General features: G+C 48.4%; 1 protein-coding gene across 3 annotated transcripts in view; it reads right to left on the bottom strand.

Annotated features, from left to right (window-relative positions):
* CAB39 (calcium binding protein 39) overlaps positions 1–12,891 on the bottom strand; it is a 72,332-nt gene extending 59,441 nt beyond the window's left edge. Inside the window, exons 1-2 of one of the 3 annotated variants that reach the window (XM_030574407.1) lie at positions 12,663–12,891; positions 10,890–11,087 (exon numbers count right to left, since the gene is read on the bottom strand). The gene's annotated coding sequence lies outside the window, so the exon portion shown is untranslated. The remainder of the gene's footprint in view (positions 1–10,889; positions 11,088–12,662) is intronic. The other 2 variants (XM_030574405.1, XM_030574404.1) reach the window with 2 other exon arrangements.
* Positions 12,892–19,501: the final 6,610 nt, after the last annotated feature.

Genomic DNA, 19,501 nt, shown 5'->3' with positions numbered 1-19,501 from the left:
CACTGCCAACATTATGCCTATGACACTCGGTTCTGTATCTCATTTTCTAAAGATGCAACTAATGCCATTAAAATGTTATAATACTTAGAAGAAATCACCTTCTGGATGAAAAGCAACTGTTTCAAATGGAATCCAAACAAGACTGAAGTGATACTGATTAGATAGAAGAACACAAACCAAACAATTAGCCAGGAGGCTACCCACTTCTCCCACTAAAGCTCTGTGCCTGGCTTGCCTCATCACTGAGCCTAGACCCCTAGACAATTAGCAGGCTAAGAAGAATACAGTTTTTCTAACTCAGATTTTTATCTATTTTTAAGATTTTGGTTTTAACAATTTTGATGGGTAAGGTTTGGGTTAGGGTGGGTGCAGTCTTGAGTGCAGTAGGTTCCCTGTATAGCTGAGGGACCCAAGACAACACGATGCAAGGTGTAGGAGAAGCAGTGGTAGACTTGGCCAAGCAGAGCAGAGACTCCCTGCCCTGAGTGTGGGGAGGAGGCCATCCCACTGCTGAACAGTTCCTACCCACGGATGGCTCCCACATTTCTGGCTAGTGAGTGAGCGAGCGGGGCCATGACAGCACAGCTGCAGAGGGCTCCTTGCACAGCTGCAGGGCCAATGATGCAGAATCCCTGCAGGTGCAACGTGTGAGAAAGGTTGCAGACCTGGTGGGACAAAGCAGAGATCTCTGGCACCCTTAGCTGGTGAGTGAGAGTGGGGTCTGCGACAGTGAGGCTGAAATGGGCTTCCTGCACAGCCAGTGACACCTGATCCCTGCAGGAAGGACAACTATTACCAAATGATTTTTTTCCCCCAGGGATTTCAGTGTGTCAGCTGAAATCTATGTTTACAGGCAGTTACTGATTAAACTCAAGTAGGCTTGGCAGGATTTATCAGCTAGTGTGCCAATGACAAAATAATGCCTTCTTTCACCTCCATTTTGATAAGAATCTTTGCTCTTTTTTCCCCTATTAGTACCTGGTCACAGTGATCCATATAGTTATCATCTGCAGGCCAAATGACTGTAATTCTCTGTATCTAAAGGTGATATGAAAACAATGCGAAAACACCAACTTATACAGAATGTGCCCTATATTCTAGTCCCTCAACTGTCTTGCAGTATGCTTCCACTATCATTTCAAATCCTTCTCTTCAAAGACATTGCAACAGGGCAAATTGCCTCCCAAGAACCCTCCTGTGGTCAGGGTACCTTGCCTCAGTTTCCTCTCCAGTTCAAAAACTCACAAAAGGTTTTCATGAGTTCAAAATAATTCAAGAAGTTATTCCTAGGCCTATCCTAGCTGGATTCTGCAACAACTACCTTTTGTAGTAAATGTTCTGGTCATGGTTTAAAAAAAAACAAAAACAAAAAAAACAAAAACCCACACCTGTGCCCAAAGCAGAGCTTCCTGTAACCAGGGACAGGAAAAAAGCTGAAGACTTCACAAAGTCCACTAGGGACCTTGTCACGCCAATCAATCTGGAAGTCACACAGATACTCATTGATGGGACCACTACAAACACTTGAAATGGACTGATAGATATCTTTTAGTGTAAACTTTCTCGAATGTCAGATATTTTACTAAAACCACAAAAGAAATATTTCTTTTTCTTCTGACAAAATCTGTTGGAGACTTAATCTCTTCCTCGCAGAGCCTTTTACTGGAAAAAGTTTCCTTTCATATTCCTCTGAGCACTATGGCTCCAGTCCAGGTGAGAAATTGTTGTATTACAATTTAGTAGGCAGCGTTTGTTAAAATGCCATTTTGGCTGACGTGTGGATCCACACCAACAACCTATTCAGAGTAGCTATCTGGGAGTCAGAAGAGAGAGTTTCACAAGTTACATTATTTTACCTTCTAGAATACTGAATATCATCAGAGTCAGAACTGAAATGAATCAGCCAACTCTGTGGTGGAAGGGGAGAGAAAATATTATTTGATTCTATTGTAAATTCTCAGGGTAAGTGAAATGGAAACAGGAAAGGCACAGCAAAGGTAGAGATGGCTATGGTGGGCTGCATACACAAGTAATTCTAAATATGTCCTACCCTTACACCACTCTTTTCTCTTCTGAGACCAACAGACTTCCTTGCTATGAACCACCATTACTGGAAAAGATGCTGCTCCGTCTCTGATAAAGACAAACATTTAGGAAAGACCAAAAGAGTAGATCTTTTGAAAAATGCCACAAACCAAAAGCTGAGAACTCCAACTTCATGTCAGATCACCCTAGAGTTCCCAAAAAGTTCACCATACCCAAGTATTTACTGCAAAATAACTGCACACCTTGTATCGTAAAGAGCATTCCATTCATTGTAGAATGGTAGTTTGAAGGAAGGACTGACATCAACAGATAATGTAAAAAAATTGCCTTTCAACTGATTACTTATATTGGGTGTGCTGAGTCTTCATTTATTTTCTCTAATTTAAGGCCTCACATGCCAGTAATACATTTTAACATGTCTCTTTCTATAATATACAAACTATTGTTGTATATAAAGTAAATAAGGTTTTTTAAATGTTTAAGAAGCTTCATTTAAAATTAAATTAAAATACAGAGCTCCCGGACAGGTGGCCAGGACCCGGGCAGCGTGAGTGCCCCTGAAAATCAGCTCACGTGCCGCCTTTGGCATGTGTGCCATAGGTTGCCTACCTCTGACTTATATACACATCAGGCATCATGAAAGGACTTCAGCAACTCTCTGTTTCGCCAATCTCTTAGTTTTCGTAGGGCCATATTTCTTTCTTCAAATCCTTTAAGCAGAATTACCCAAGATGAGACACGTATGAGTTGGCAAAAGTGGGCTTTTGTCCTGTTTGCTCTTGATGATCGGTTGGCAAGAACAAATGGTACAAATGCCCAGTTTTGCCAAAAAATTGGGACGTCCAGGGCAGGGCTTAGAAATGGGATATATGATCACTCCAGGTTGTTTCAAGGGCTGCCCTGGCAGCTCTTACCACAGCTCAGTTTCCATTCAGGCCAGGCAGCAAAGCCTTGGGGGAAAGGGGAGGAGCATGGGGCAAATGTTCCACCTCTGGAAGTTAAATCAGTCTTGGAATCCCAGTAACTTCCCAGCTGCTGATGAAGCTGGCTCATTACAGCAGAAGATCTACAATAACTTCTCCCCCATTTAACAACAAACATTTTCCAAAGTTTACTTCCCTTCAGCAACGATTTATGTGCAGAAAATCTGAGGTCTATCGGGGTTCTCTCTCTTATGGAAGAGGTTGCAGGGAAAAGGATACTCAAAGCCTTAAAATCTCAAATAGTGATTTTTTTTCAGTTTATACTTAATTTCTAGGCATAGCCTAACTTCACCAAACTATCTAAACAATCTTTGTGTTTACTAGAGTGGTTTTAAAGTCATAGCAAATGGAAACTAGATGCAATGTTAACTATAAAGTGCTTGCATGGCTCTAATATAGCCTCCACTTACAAAATTTAATAGATTTTAAATACTACTCAATTTCAATTATAGGTTAAGATTGGATATTGATGTTTCAATGTAGTGCTTTTCTAAGAGATTATAAATCTGAATAATTTTTAGAGCAACACCTGTTTACAAAGCTCCAGCATATTTTTAAGAAGGTACTTCAAGTTTAGGTCAGTAGAAACGATAGATCAGTGCTGTGTTCGAAAGGCACAAATTTAGGGTCTTGAGTCCAACAATTGCTATCATTTCTTCACTCACCACCATCTCTGGCCCTGAAGGCTTACCTCAGTTCTCTCAAGTCACTAAAAGAGCTTTCATCTGATAATTTGCACAGTATGCCTCAAAATACATTCTAGAAATAAGTCTTCTCAAAACCCATTTTTAAAGAACTCCACAAGCCTTATTCTATTCTGCTTACAGATTTCATGATGGAATTGTATCTGTGCAAATACTTACATTGTATGCAATTAATAGTTTATTCTTCCTAAAAGAAATTCCGTATCTGACAGACAGCTTCCATTGTAATTTGAGGAGAAGGTAACTCATGGAAAGGAAAATAGTTAAATAAATGGAAGCCATTAGTTTTATTAATGGAACCTGCAGATACTTGTGTGATAGGACAAGCTATCTAAATAGTTAGGATTAACGGTAAGATAAACATGTATCGCCTATACATTTAGAAGGATGTCTATGCATTTAAAAATCATCAGTAAACAGAAGAATGGAGCATGAATTTCAGTTTAGTCCATCAATTTCTTGTTTGACTGTAAATTTCATTCTGTTTCTGCCACTAAAAATAAGCTTGGGTAAAAGCAGAGACAATATTGCACTAATAAGGATTTTGCATGACTTTCTTGCTAAGACGAGGCAGCATGTGTGGAATACCACATGAAAGTGCAAGTTTAGAGGAATCTTACACCTTATTTGAACACTCGCAAAAATCAAGAATTGACAGAACCAGAAAGTGACATGCACTACCTAATCTACAAACCTTCAATCTAAAATATTAATTTCAGCCTTCATTTCTAGCAATCACTCTACCACAGAAAGATATTTTGATCAGCTCCAACATTCCAGACAGATAAACATGAAAAACTAGCAGCATTTTTGTTAGCTGCATCTCCAAAAGTCTTCTGTTCTATCACATCATTTGAAATCTGCTATTGCAGATAGGCAATTTGATAGGCAATTTTCAACCAAGTTTTATTATATTATGGTGAAGGTTAGCTGTAAGACTTTCTGTAAGACTGTGTTTTCACTAGAGACGGTTTCAGGCCGAATAAGCACAAGGAGGGTTGGATTAAGATTGCATAGGCAACACCGCTTCTGCCATTTACTAACTTCTGAACGCTTGTCTTGGCATCCTTAATGTTCTTTTAATGCAGCTCTGTATGTCAAGTACAAAATGTGTTAGTCTTGATCATATCCCCTATGGAAATTACCTACAGTTTCCCACAAACAATTCTGAATTATTGCCAAGCTCTGCTCAAGAACAGTTTAGGACTGGAATGGCAGGTGTTGCAGGTTTGGAGTGCAATGCATTGGTAAGGTGTGTTGAAAAGCTTCTCAATGCCAGTTTGTGTTTTACTCAGTTTAAGACAACGGTAATTCCTTACTTAAAAGCAAAGGCGACATCTAGGGAGTGGGGGGAAATGCAGGGTACATGCCCCACCCCACCCCAGATTTGCTGTTTGGCTTGTATTGAGCATGCTCAGTAACACTGTTGAACCTGGCTGCCCTCACTCTGCCCTGTCCCACCCCCACTATCAGAAGACTTGGGTTGTCTCTGCTTAAAAGAGAAAGAAAATCACCCACATTTTAGAAACAAATCTGAATTATATTCTGTAAGTGAAGCATATTTTATTAAGGGTGATATTCCATACGGTACAGATATTAAATACCGGTATATTTTATAAGCTATAACAGGTTATTAGCTTTTCCTTACTGTAGGCTTTGATGCCTTCCTTTAAGGAAAGAGAACTAGTACATAGAGGGGAACATGTTTTGTTTTCTTCCGATTATATCACTGCATTTTAGTACCTATATACAATAGCAGCAGCAACTATATAGAAACTGCTTAGTCACATCTACAGTCAGAGATTACATTGCAGCAGGATGTACTGAAGTACTGTCAGCACATGTATCTGCATAGTAATCACTATATGAAGCCTTACTAATAGTTCCATTTCAGGGGGGTTTGGCAGGGGAATGGTGGGGGGAGAGGGAGAGGATTTTTTGTGTCTCCTCTGCACTCCCAAACATGAATACTAGAAAGAAGCTATTAGCCAGAGGACCAGGGCTTGAAAAATCCTTCACCTATAGAAAGTAGCAAGCATTCTCAGATGAGCTATTGGATCAAATTAATAAAGAAAAAAGCAATATTGAAGGTGACTGAAGACTCGGGAAGACAGAAAAGTATCCTTTTATACTTGAAAGGTTCTCCATATAAAGACTAAAATACTTTTTTCTTTTAAGAAGTGTAAACAAGTCTTGCAGAAACGTATTTTGTTAGATTTAAACTGATTGTGTAGGCCCCACTACTGGCCAGAGAAAGATTTCTACTCACCAATGGCAATTGGAGATTTCATGCTCTACCTTTTCAAGAATATTTGTTTTCATAATTATCACTTTTGGTAATTTGCCTTAATATACGTATCAATAGAGATTTACATTTCTACCCACTAAACAAATCTGTGAAGATGTGAAACTGGTTGAACTTGTATGGAAATAAATGTATTATTTACCCACAAATATTCATCCTCAACACACCATAAAAGTAGACATTTTAAGCCCTTGATTGAATCTCAGTTCTACTGTTTCCTAACTATGCTCCTTTATTAAGAGTTTGAAATCTGTTTTTCCATTAATTGACTAACAAACCGCAGGTCACACTTCCTTTAGTAACAAAATGAACTACTTGAATATTTGTTAGTAATGCTGATAAGGAGTGATATAACAGGGCGGTAACCAAAAGCACTAAAGTTGCACTTCATTTTACATATGAAGTAATTTGTGTACAGAACACGTAGAGAAAAATGCACTCAAAAACATTTTAAGATTGAAACCTTAAAATTAATCTAGCCAAAGAAGGTAGATTTTTAAAATTAGAAAAATCTCTTACTATTCTGTTCCCTGAGTTCCACTGCTCTCAACTGATGTTTAAATATCTTTGCACCAAATATAACTTTTCAGTTTTCTGAAACAGATAAAAAATGCTAATTTAAACTTTTTCCCCCCATAAAAGTCTCTGCTGAAAACAGCATAACACACATAATGTGCTTTTAAAAATATCTCGCCATCAAAGCTGACATTTTATTGGAAGCATTATAATATTACCATTACATGGACAGGTAAGCTACTGTGTTAGGTATTTCCTCGAAAAAATGTCATTCCCTTTTTACAGGTTTTCAAGAGGTAACTAAATTTGAATTATATCCAAAGAACACATAGATTTTAAACATGCAAAAAAGTATCAGTCAGGACACTTTTATAATGCTCTGTGAACACACAGGGCACTAGCTAAAACACTAAAAAATGTGGAATCTGAATGTAGGCTGAAGCACTTATTTAAAATAAAAAAATTACTTCCTGAATTGTTGTTTCTTTAAAAAAAGTCACAACTGTTTCTGAGGAATGAACATGATTATTCCTGGACACACTGAAGGTGTATCTGCTTCCTGGTTGGTTCATTTCTAAATTCATCTCTTTATACAAGATATCTGAATAGGTGATAAGTTATTACGTTATTCCTTTATGAGGTAATATAAAGAGAGAGTGCAAATGTGTTTGGATACAGAGGGACCCAACTCAAATGACTCCAATTTAAGTTATTGGATTCTCAGTAACTTTTTTAATTTAGGCCATTTATTTAAGTATCTAAATACAGCAAGCTAACTTTAAGCACCCATTTATTAAACAGTTGGCCAAGGTTGTTAAGGTAAACCAATACAACATAACCTCACCTTTATTTTTGGTGTGTTTCTTATTATGCTCTCCTCCTTCCTATTAGAGTAGAACTAACTTTCATTAACACACAAACAACTCTTAGTGTGCAACAGGTACAACATAAGTGTTACTATTAGGTTGAAGAGACAGTGGGGGCAATTAAAACACGTAAAAAAAAATCATAATATTGTGCACAGAGTTAGGTGCCTAACCAAATAGGTAATTTTCAAAAATAATTCTCTCACTCAAATAGTGCATGCTCTGGTGCATCTAAGAAAAATATCAAGCTTTGCATGCATATTTTATATATATGTTTTATCCACAGCAACGTTTGGTGGAAGATAATATAGCAGGGGAAAAATAGGGGTTTTTAATGGATTCAAGCTAGATACAAAGGACACCCACACTAAAATCAAACCAAACTTTCACTCCTGGATAGTAAATCCTGTAGTCAGGATTGCTAATATATCTGGTATCAAAATGTAAATTAGTGAGAAGAGTGATTAAGCATGACATCACTTGGTCCATATTCATTCTGCAATTTCCTTATAGAAAGTTAAAAGATTTTTTTATTAACTAACAGTATATATTCGACCATTAGTCTATTTGTTTATAAGCCGACCCCCCTCCCTCAAGATTGATAAATAAAAATGGAAAAATTTTAATGACTCGTTCATAAGCTGACCCTATAATTCAGGGGTCAGCAAACTTTGGCTCCCGGGCCATAAGGATAAGCCACTGGTGGGCTAAGATGGTCTGTTTACCTTGAGCGTCCACAGGCACAGAGGTAAATCTAAGTAAACAAAGTGTCCTCACGTGCCAGCTGCTTACCCTGACACGTCAGGACAGCAACTGGTGGGGAAATTTTGGGGGGGGGGGGGGGAGAGAACCTGGGGGTCAGGGGAGTAACCCCTGTGGTCACCCCCCACATAACCCCACCCCTAGCCTGGGACACCCACACTCTCCCCATCCCATCCCTTCCCACCTTATCTGGGCAAGATGTCTCTGGCCTGGCCGCAGCCTGCTCCGGTGGCCCAGACGGGGCGGCGCGGCGGTAGTCTGCTCCGGTGGCCCATATCGGGCGGCACAGCCGCAGCCTGCTCCAGTGGCCCATACCGGGCGGCGCAGCCGCAGTCTGCTCTCAGGGGCAAGGCTGAGCGGCATGACTGCAGCTCGCCAGCCCTGGAGCTACAGCTGCTTCGGAGGCTGCGGGGAAAGCAGCATGGTCAAAAGCAGAGAGTCTCTGGCCCCGCCTCTTCCCTTCTGGCTCTGCTGCCTTTCCTCACTCCCTCTGTTAGGGGAGGGACTCTCTATACTCGTTCATAAGATGACCCCCTTCTCTGGTGCTTCCCTTTTTTACTAAAAATATTTGGCTTATGAATGAGTATACACAGTATTCTATATCTGAAAGTCAAGATGTGATTTTGCTTTGTACATACACCACACAAAATTAAAGTTCTGCAATCTAAGGACAGCTGACAATGTTACTGGCTTCTCTGCAACTATTACTATTAATTTTGTAGTGTGGACAATGATAAAACCTTATTTTTGTTAGCAGAACACCAGAGAAGTCTTGGAAAAGATCCTCAGAATAAATATGTGCAATCATAATGTGTTCTCAATAATCACTCTTTTAACCTTAACCACATTAAAATGTCATTATCAGAATCCTACTTATGGCAGAAAATTCTCTTAATTTACCTACATTTTATGAAACCCAAAATCATACTACAGAGATTACTAAGTTTTAAAGAGAGGATCCTAAATAAAAAAGTTTAGCTGCAAGCCCTCAATATGCTTAAAACGTAAGTTATTCAGCTCTGCATATAATTATATTATACATAGATAGTAATCTCTTCCTCTTTCGCCCCAACAAAAAAAAAAAAAAAAAAAAAAAACACCTCTCATGATTCAGAATGAACTCTGTGGAGGGGTTACAGCCTAGTACTTTCAGCCTTCAAAAAGAACTTGAAGAACCAAACAGACAGTGCACAATACACAGCACCATAAAGCTAAGGTCTAGTTTGACTAGCACCAGTTACCTAATGAGAAGCTACAGAATAACTTTGATGACAATGTGAAATATCAATGTCATTCCCCTCCTGAATAAACATTTTACAATAGCAATCAGGGAATTCCAAGAGATGGAGTTTTCTTGACATATTTCACGTCATTGGGAATACACTTTTGTCTGTGCCTAGTTTATAATGTTACCAGAAATTTAAGATAAGACATAATCTCATCTTATGCTGGGGTACTTTATCTTCTAAGGAAGAAATCCTAAACTATCATCATGCTATCAACAAGACTACAGTACAGTTCACAAAAAAAATCTTTATACTGGCTGACAGGCTCAATCACTTCTCATGTGACTAGACTATTATTGAACTAAATGTAAAAAACAATTCTCTTATAATAGCAAGTCAATGGCAGACAATCTTACAAGCACAAGTAGGGCTGTGGGACATGTTTTTTGTGATTTTTATTTTTAAAGATCAGGTAAGTTTTGTACCATTATACAGGAAGACTAAATAAACTGTCAAATGGTACTTCTGATACTAATAACTAATTTGCTTATTCTAATTTATACATTATTTTGTTAAACTCCTTTAACTAGAAAACCCATGCATAAATACACATCAATATGTATTATAATGCAAATATATATTATTTTGATCTCATCTGTTAAATGAGAAACTTTCTGTATTTAAAAAGTGAACTAAAGAATATTTTTGGCTCTGAATAGCTCAGAATATTGCCTTTCCTCTGTAACAGCGTATGACCTCATAAACACTTAAACACTATGAAGAGATGCATTTTGATGATACCCTAAACTGCTGTAAGGAAAAACAAAGGACTCTGCAGTGGAGTTTTTGAAAAGTAAGTAAAAAGATTAATAATTTTCAAATATTTTGTTGTAAATGGCAGTTTCTTTTTAGATCCACATTTTACATAATGATTTTTAAAAGCCTGTATGTCTCTTGCCTTAAAGAAGTTGAAAAGTGGCAAGGTCACAGTTTAATCTTTTTCCTTGCACTGGCTGTGCTAATTAATTCATGTCATTTTCTTAAGGTAAAATACAGGTTTAAAATAAATTTGCAACTACGTTACCATTTTTTATAGAAATAAAAATTAGTTTAAAAAGCCAAAATGTACCCTTAGACAAAACTAGAGAAAAAAAATTCCCTTCCACAAAAATGTTAGGTCACATCAGATTTTGGGGGAGCCCTTTGGAAAGTAAAGGCCCAGTCCTGCCAAGTTACTCTCACACCCAGAGTTATTCCTGCATAGAGTCCTACTATGACTATACATGTAGTGAAATTAGTAGGATCAAGCCTTACTGCTGGAAATTGTGTCACATTAGAAGATTTTACACTATATATATATACACACACACACACACACACACGAGTCAGTCTCCTGTAATATAAAGATATAAATAAATATCAGAAAGGTGAATACTGTGGTGTCCTACCCAAATTCTAACTTAGGTAATTAGTTTGCCTACCTAAAATTCTCCCTGTGGTTTCATTTGGAAACAGTATTCTTCTTCAGTTCCATCCTAAAATGTTGTGCAGTGTTGCTGTGCGTTGTTAAACAGTAGCCGTTTTACATCCCAGAAGTGGCTCCATGTCAGTGATGGATGAAGTGGTCCCTGTTATAGTTTGTATATCAATTCGTTAAGTTTGTAAAGCATTTGAGGAACCTTCAGGATGAAAGGCACCATACAAATTAAATATAAATAACATTAGTTCTCATTCATCCTCTTCAGAATAGGCCTAAAACCAATCAACACATACAAAGCAATTCAAGATGTGCACAGAGCTAGATCACCAGTAAAAACTAAAAACTTCTCAATTAATAACTTCTTTACAAATTTGTTTTAGATTTTAGCAATGTCCGAGATTCAGATCTGTTAATTTGAAAGGGACTGACCATTCTAAGTAAAGGTGATTATCAGCCTCAATCATGGGTTCCACTTTGGGCGGAACTCTTAAAAAATTACCAAACATTTCCCTAAATTTTACTGAATAATATCTGCTTTGCAAGTTAACAAACAGCAATGCAGCCTACAAAGTGATTAAACAAGCAAGTAATAATTAGTTTAAATGTATTCACTGAAACTGTTAATGGACATTTGCTGTGATTTCATGGCACTTAATTTTTCATTTATTTTCTCAGTGTCCAAGAAGTCAACTAAGTCAGTTTCACAAGCAGGAAGGAGCAAACAGTCCTATCAGTCCAGGAAAAACATTTTACCGAATGTGTCAGGATGCGAGGGGGCTTCGCCCCTTTCTATCACCTGCCCTTGCGGCATTCCCAAGCTCAACCCTATTATTTACTGTATTTCAGTACAAAGCAACTAAAAAAAAAAAAAAAGGCACTGGGCTTGTTAGCTATACCTATTAGAACAGCCTAACTACTGAAAGCCCTTATTTATCTTTTGTATATTGGCCTACTCTGGGCCTCGGTGTGGTGTACTTTTGCAAAGGTGAAGTCACTCATACTGTTCTTTTTTCCTCATCATTACTGCCCTGGGAGATCAACTCACTAGCAAGACCACTAATGTCTCTTCATTTAGACAACAATTCATACTCCTAATTAATTCCTAATCCACCGCCAAAAACGTGAAGCATATCCTGGTCTCATTAAGACAGATCATTTTCTTACAAGACACTGACAAGCAGATTTTTGTCTCCACTGGTTTTGTAAGAGGAAGTTTGTTCAAACCCCAGATCTGAAGAGGAAACAATGCGTGTCAACATCAAGCCAAGACAGAAGGAGCAGCAGCTAGTGAGGAATGGAGACCCTCCCCCCGATACTTGTCCTCAAACTGAAGACACAGAACTAGCTCTCTGGGCCTGCCCCTACAGAGGAGAGGACCCACGCTGACTTGGGGGAGGCGAGAGGACAGCCCGTGCCCAGATCACTTGGCTCTGCCCAAAGGGGAAGTTCCTCACTCAGATACTCAGGAAGGAAAAGACCACAGAGACCTTCCCAACCAGCCTCCCACTCTCCCCACCACGGGGCCTAGGGTGGGGAGGAGCAGAGCGTCACAGGAGCCTCCCCCTTTCCCCAACCCCCGCAGGGCCTAAGGGGGGGGGGGTCGCTCCACACCAGCCTCCCCCCTCCGCGGGGCCTACGGGGCGGCGGAAAGGCGCCAGACACTCCTGCCCTCAGGGCCCAGGGGCTCCAACAGCCCCAATCCGCCGCCTCTCCGGGCCCGGCTCGGCGGCAGAGCCCAGCCGGGGCGGAGCAGCTGGCGGCGGCGTGTCGGTACCTTCGCTCGGCTGCCAATGGGGCGGCGCGGTCGGGGCCTAGCGGCAGCTGCCTCCCTCCTCTCGAGGTCGGGTCCGCGGCCGGTCGTTAGCGTCTCTGGCTGTGCCCGCTCCCACCCTGGCGGCTCTGGAGGAGGCGCACGACGCGAGGCGCTGCCTGACGGTCTCTCTCTCGCTCGCCCCCTCCCCCGCCCCACGGTGCTGCGCAGCGGCCCTTCCCCGCCCTGCAGCTGCGGCGGCGGCGGCGGCGGCGGCCTGCGCCCAGCTCCCGGCCTCGACCGCTCTGCTGCCCCCGGCGGCGCGGCGGGATCAGCACCGCCTCCGGCTCCGGCGGCCGCTCCCGGCTCCAACGCCGGCCCCGCGGCGGCTCGGCTCGGCTCGGCCTGTCCAGGCCCGGCCCTCAGAAACAGCAACAGACCCCGCCAGCCCAGGTGCCAGCGGCCGTGCGCTCCCCGCGCCCAGAGCCACCCTTGGAGCCGCTTCCTGCCCCCCCTGACGTTACACAGACACCCCCCAGCACCGCACCACCCCACCCCACACTAAAACCGCCAGCCACAGCACACACTGACCCCCCCCAGCCACAGCACACACTAACCCCCCCCAGCCACAGCACACACTAACCCCCAGCACTACCCCACACCCCCGACCACAGCACACACTGACCCCCAGCACCGCACTGCACCACCCAACCCCACACTAAGACCGCCAGCCACAGCACACACTGACCCCCCCAACCACAGCACACACTAACCCCCAGCACTACCCCAGCCACAGCACACACTGACCCCCCCCAGCCCCACCCCACACCCCCGACCACAGCACACACTAACCCCCAACACCGCCCCATACCCCAGCCACAGCACACACTGACCCCCCCCCAGCCCCACCCCACACCCCCGACCACAGCACACACTAACCCCCAACACCGCCCCATACCCCAGCCACAGCACACACTGACCCCACCCCACGCCCCCGACCACAGCACACACTAACCCCCAACACCGCCCCATACCCCAGCCACAGCACACACTGACCCCCCCCAGCCCCACCCCACACCCCTGACCACAGCACACACTAACCCCCAGCACCGCACTGACCCCCCCAACCACAGCACACACTGACCCCCACACCCCCGACCACAGCACACACTGACCCCCGACCACAGCACACACTAACCTCCTGCACTGCCCCATAGCCCCCCAGCACCACCCCATACCCCAGCCACAGCCCACACTGACCCCCCCAGTCCCACCCCACACCCCCAGCCACAGCACACACTAACCCACCCAACACCCCCAGCCACACACCACACTCATCCCTCTGCACCGCCCCACCCTAACACCCCGAGCACCCCCAGCCACAGCCCACACTAACCCCCTGCACAGCCCCATAGCTCCCCAGCACCACCCCATAACCCAGCCACTGCCCACACTGACCCACCGAGCCACACACCACATTCATCCCTCTGCACCGCCCCACACTGACACCCCCAGCTACAGCACACACTGACCCCCAGCACCCCCACACTAGCACCCGTAGCACAACCCCACACTGACCCCCAGCACCCCCCACACTAACCGCCCCAGCCCCACCCCACACCCCAACCACAGCACACACTAACCTACCCAGCACCCCCAGGCACACATCACACTCATCCCTCTGCACCGCCCCACACTAACACCCCCAGCTACAGCACACACTGATCCCCAGCACCCCCACACTAGCACCCATAGCACAACCCCACACTGACCCCCAGCACCCCCCACACTAACTGCCCCAGCCCCACCCCACACCCCAACCACAGCACACACTAACCTACCCAGCACCCCCAGGCACACATCACACTCATCCCTCTGCACCGCCCCACACTAACAACCCCAGCTACAGAACACACTGACCCCCCAGCACAACCCCACACTAACCCCCCCATAGCCCCACCCCACACCCCCAACCACAGCACACACTAAGCCCCCAGCATCACCCCACACCCCTAACCACAGCGCAAACTAACCCCCGCACCGCCCCATAGCCCCCCAGCACCGCCCCATACCCCAGCCACAGCACACACTAACCCACCCAGCACCCCCAGCCACACACCACACTGATCCCTCTGCACCGCCCCACACTAACACCCCCAGCCACAGCACACACTAACCCCCCAACACCACCCCACACTAACCCCTCCCAGCACCACCCCGTAGCCCCAGCCACAGCCCACACTAACCCCCCACCACCCCTCACTAACCCCCCAGCACCACCCCACACTAACCCCCCAGCACCCCCAGCCACAGCACACACTAGCCCCCCAGCACTGCCCCACATAACACCACCAGCCGCAGCCCAAACTGACCCCTCCGCACCGCCCCACACTAAAACCCCCAACCACAGCACACACTAAAAAACCAGCACCACCCCATACTAACACCCCCAGACCACACTGATCCCTCTGCACTGCCCCACACTAACACTCCCAGCCACAGCACACAGTAACCCCCTAGTACCACCCCATACTAACACCGCCAGCACCCCCAGACCACACTGATCCCTCCCACGGCCCCACACTAACACCCCCAGCCACAGCACACACTAACTCCCCAGCACCACCCCGCACTACCCCCCCCCAGTCACAGCCCACACTAACCCCCCAGCACCACCCCATAGCCCCAACCACAGGACACACTAACCCCCCCAGCAACACCCCATCCCCCCCAGCCCCAGCACACGCTAACCCCCCCAGCACCACCACATAGCCACAGTCACAACACGCACTAACCCCTACACACCGGCCCCCAGCCACAGCACACACTAACCCCCCAGCACCACTCCACACTAACCCCCCCAACCACAGCACACACTAACCCCCCCGCACCACCCCATACCCTTAGCCACAGCACACACTAGCCCCCCAGCACCGCCCCACACTAACACCCCCAGCACCGCCAGCCACAGCCCACACTAACCCCTCCGCACCGCCCCACACTAAAACCCCCAGCCACAGCACACACTAACCCACCAGCACCACCCCACACTAACCCCTCAGCATCCCCAGCCCACACTGATCCCTCCGCATCACCCCACACTAACACCTCAAGCCACAACACACACTAATGCCCCAGCACCACCCCACACTAACCCCCCCCAGCACCCCCAGCCACAGCCCACACTAACCCCCCAGCACAACCCCACACTAGCCCCCCCAGGACTCCCAGCCACAGCACACACTAACCCCGCAGCACCACCCCATAGCCACAGCCACAGCCCACACTAACCCCCAGTACCGCCAGCCGCAGCACACACTAACCTCCCAGCACCATCCCATACCCCCAGCCACAGCACACAGTAACCCACCAGCACCACCCCATAGCCCCAGCCACAGCACACACTAACCCCCACACACCGGCCCATAGCCCCCAGTCACAGCACACACTAACCCCCCCCAGCACCACCCCATACCCCCAGCCAGAGCACACATAAGCCCTCCAGCACCGCCCCACACTAACACCCCCAGCACCACCAGCCACAGCCCACACTGACCCCTCTGCACCGCCCCACACTAAAACCCCCAGCCACAGCACACACTAACCCCCCAGCACCGTCAGCCATAGCCCACACTGATCCCTCCACACCGCCCCACACTAACACCACCAGCCACAGCACACACTAACTCCTCAGCACCACCCCACAGTAACCCCCCCAGTACTGCCAGCCACAACACACACTAACCCCCACACACCGGCCAATAGCCCCCAGCCACAGCCCACACTAACCCCCCAGCCACAGCCCACACTAACCCCCCAGTACTGCCAGCCGCAGCACACACTAACCCCCCAACACAACCCCACACTAACCCCCCAGTACTGCCAGCCGCAGCACACACTAACCCCCCAGCACCTCCCCACACTAAACCCCTTAGCACCCCCAGCCACAGCACATACTAACCCTGCCAACACCACCCCAGCCAGAGCACACATTAGCCCCCCAGCACCGCCAGCCACAGCCCACATTGACCCCTCTGCACCACCCCACACTAAACCCACAGCCAGAGCACACACTAAACCCCCGGCACTGCTAGCCATAGCCCACACTGATCCCTCCACACCACCCCACTCTAACACCCCCAGCCACAGCATACACTATCTCCTCAGCACCACCCCACACTAACCCCCCAGCACCCTCAGCCACAGCCCACACTAATTCCCCAGCATCCCCTGCCACAGCACACACTAACCCCCCCAGCACCACCCCATACCCCGCAGCCTCAGCACACAGTAACCCCCCAGCACCACCCCATAGCCTCAGCCTCATCACACACTAACCCCGACACACCGGCCCATAGCCCCCAGCCACAGCACACACTAACCCCCACCACTCCTCACTAACACCCCCAGTCCCGCCAGCCATAGCCCACACTGATCCCTCCACACCGCCCTACTATAACACCCCCAGCCACAGCACACACTAACCCCCCAGCACCACCCCATAGCCACAGCACACACTAACCCCCACCACCCCTCACTAACACCCCCAGTCCCGCCAGCCACAGCACACACTAACCCCCTCACCGCTCCATAGCCCCCCAGCACCACCCCATACCTCAGCCACAGCACACACTAGACCCCCTCAGCCCCACCCCACACCCCCAGCCACAGCACACACTAACCCCCCTGCACCACCCCACAGCCCCCCAGCACCATCCCATACCCCAGCCACAGCACACACTAGCCCCCCAGCCACAGCACACATTAGACCCCCCCAGTACACCCTCATAGACCCCCAGCTTCACCCCAAACCCCCAGCCACAGCACACCCTAACCCCCCCAGCACCACCCCACAGCACCACCCCATACCGCAGCCACAGCACACACTAGACCCCCCCAGCACCACCCCCATAGCCCCCAGGCACCGCCCCATACCCACATCCACAGTACACACTAACCCCCCAGCACCACCCTCATAGCCCCCCAGCACCACCCCACACCCTCAGCCACAGCACACACTAACACCCCCAGCACCGCCCCACAGCCCCCCAACACCACCCCATACCCCAGCCACAGCACACACTAGCCCCCCAGCCACAGCACACATTAGACCCCCCCAGCACCACCCTCATAGCCCCCCAGCTTCACCCCACACCCCCAGCCACAGCACACACTAAATCCCCCCAGCACCACCCCAATAGCTCCCAGGCACCGCCCCATACCCCCATCCACAGCACACACTAACCCCCCAGCACCACCCTCATAGCCCTCTAGCACCACCCCACACCCTCAGCCACAGCATACACTAACCCCCCTGCACCGCCCCATAGCCTCCCAGCACCACCCTATACCCCAGGCACAGCACACACTAACCCCCTCAGCACCATCCCATATCCCCAGCCACAGCATACACTAGCCCCCCAGCACCACCCTCATAGCCCCCCAGCACCACTCCACACCCCCAGCCACAGCACACACTAACCCCCCCGCACCATCCCATACCCTAGCCACAGCACACACCAACCCCCCCAGCACCGCCCCATACCCCATCCACAGAACACACTAACCCCCCACCACCCCATATTAACCCCCCAGCACCACCCCACATCCCCAGCCACAGCACACAATAACCCCCCACACCGTCCAATAGCCCCCAGCCACAGCACACACTAACCCCCCACACCGTCCCATAGCCCCCAGCCACAGCACACACTAACCCCCCAGCATCGCCCCATACCCCAGCCACAGGACACACTAACCCCGCGCACCGCCCCATAGCCCCCAGCACCACCCCATACCCCAGCCACAGCACACACTAGACCTCTCCCAGCCCCACCCCACACCCCCCAACCAGAGCACACACTAACTCCCCGCACCGCCCCATAGCCCCAGCCACAGCACACACTAACCCCCCAGCACCACCCCATACCCCCAGCCACAGCACACACTAGCCCCCCTGCACCGCCCCATAGCCCCCCAGCACCACCTCATACCCCAGCCACAGCACACACTAACCCCCCCAGCACCACCCCACACCCCCAGCCACAGCACACATTAACCCCCCCGCACTGCCCCATAGCCCCCCAGCACCACCTCATACCCCAGCCACAGCACACACTAACCCCCCTGCACCACCCCATACCCTCAGCCACAGCACACACTAACCCCCAAGCACCACCCCATAGCCCCCCAGCACCACCCCATACCTGCAGCCACAGCACACACTAACTCCTAAGCACCACCCTCCTAGCCCCCCAGCACCACCCCACACCCCCAGCCACAGCACACACTAGACCCCCCCCCAGCACCACCCTCATAGCCCCCCAGCACCACTCCACATCCCCAGCCACAGCACACACTAACCCCCCGCACCGCCCCATAGCACCACCCCATACCCCAGCCACAGCACACACTAACCCCCCGCACTGACCCATAGCCCCAGCCACAGCACACACTAACCCCCCCAGCACCACCCCACACCCCGAGCCACAGCACACACTAACCCCCCAGCACCACCCCACATCCCAAGCCACAGCACACACTAACCCCCGCAGCACCACCCCACACCCCCAGCCACAGCACACATTAGACCCCCCAGCACCACCCCCAGCCACAGCACACACTAACCCCTCCACACCACTCCATAGCCCTAGCCACAGCACACACTACCCCCCCCGCACCACCCCCATAGCCCCCTAGCACCACCCCCATAGCCCCCCAGCTACAGCACACACTAACCCCCCCCCGCACTACCCTATACCCCCCAGCCACAGGACATGCTAACCCCCCAAGCACCACCCCATCCCCCCCCAGCCACAGCACACACTAACCCCCCCAGCACCACCACATAGCCACAGCCACAA

Source organism: Gopherus evgoodei, chromosome 9 (assembly GCF_007399415.2).
Source record: "Gopherus evgoodei ecotype Sinaloan lineage chromosome 9, rGopEvg1_v1.p, whole genome shotgun sequence".
NCBI classification, from domain to species: domain Eukaryota; kingdom Metazoa; phylum Chordata; order Testudines; family Testudinidae; genus Gopherus; species Gopherus evgoodei.
This window is presented reverse-complemented; position numbering and strand designations above follow the sequence as displayed.